This window comes from Sinocyclocheilus grahami, unplaced genomic scaffold, assembly GCF_001515645.1.
Source record: "Sinocyclocheilus grahami isolate Dianchi unplaced genomic scaffold, SAMN03320097.WGS_v1.1 scaffold9670.1, whole genome shotgun sequence".
Lineage (NCBI taxonomy): Eukaryota > Metazoa > Chordata > Actinopteri > Cypriniformes > Cyprinidae > Sinocyclocheilus > Sinocyclocheilus grahami.
In genome coordinates this window covers 100-431 of record NW_015512767.1, presented here as the reverse complement: position 1 = coordinate 431, position 332 = coordinate 100, and positions in this window count along the sequence as shown.

Sequence of the window (332 nt, the reverse complement as noted above, 5' to 3'; positions counted from 1 at the left end):
TTTCGGAACAAAGCAATCGATCTACAGGTGTGAAAACACCCTCAGTCTCTGATTCTCCTTTTTGACTGACGTCACAAGGACAATGAAAATTATTGGTTATTGTTTTTTGTCTAATTTTCCACTCTGCCAAAATGCTCACATAGCTCCTTAGGTATCCATAGCGTCTATTCAAAATTTTACTAGTGCAGGATATTTTTGGTAATTAATTGTGTTTGGTGTAAAGGGTATATAGTACTTTAGCAATAAAGTCAGTTGGTGATGGTCTAAAATAATATCTGACATAGTGTGAATAATGGCAGGATTAATGGAGTTATTTAAAAGTGAACTCCCCA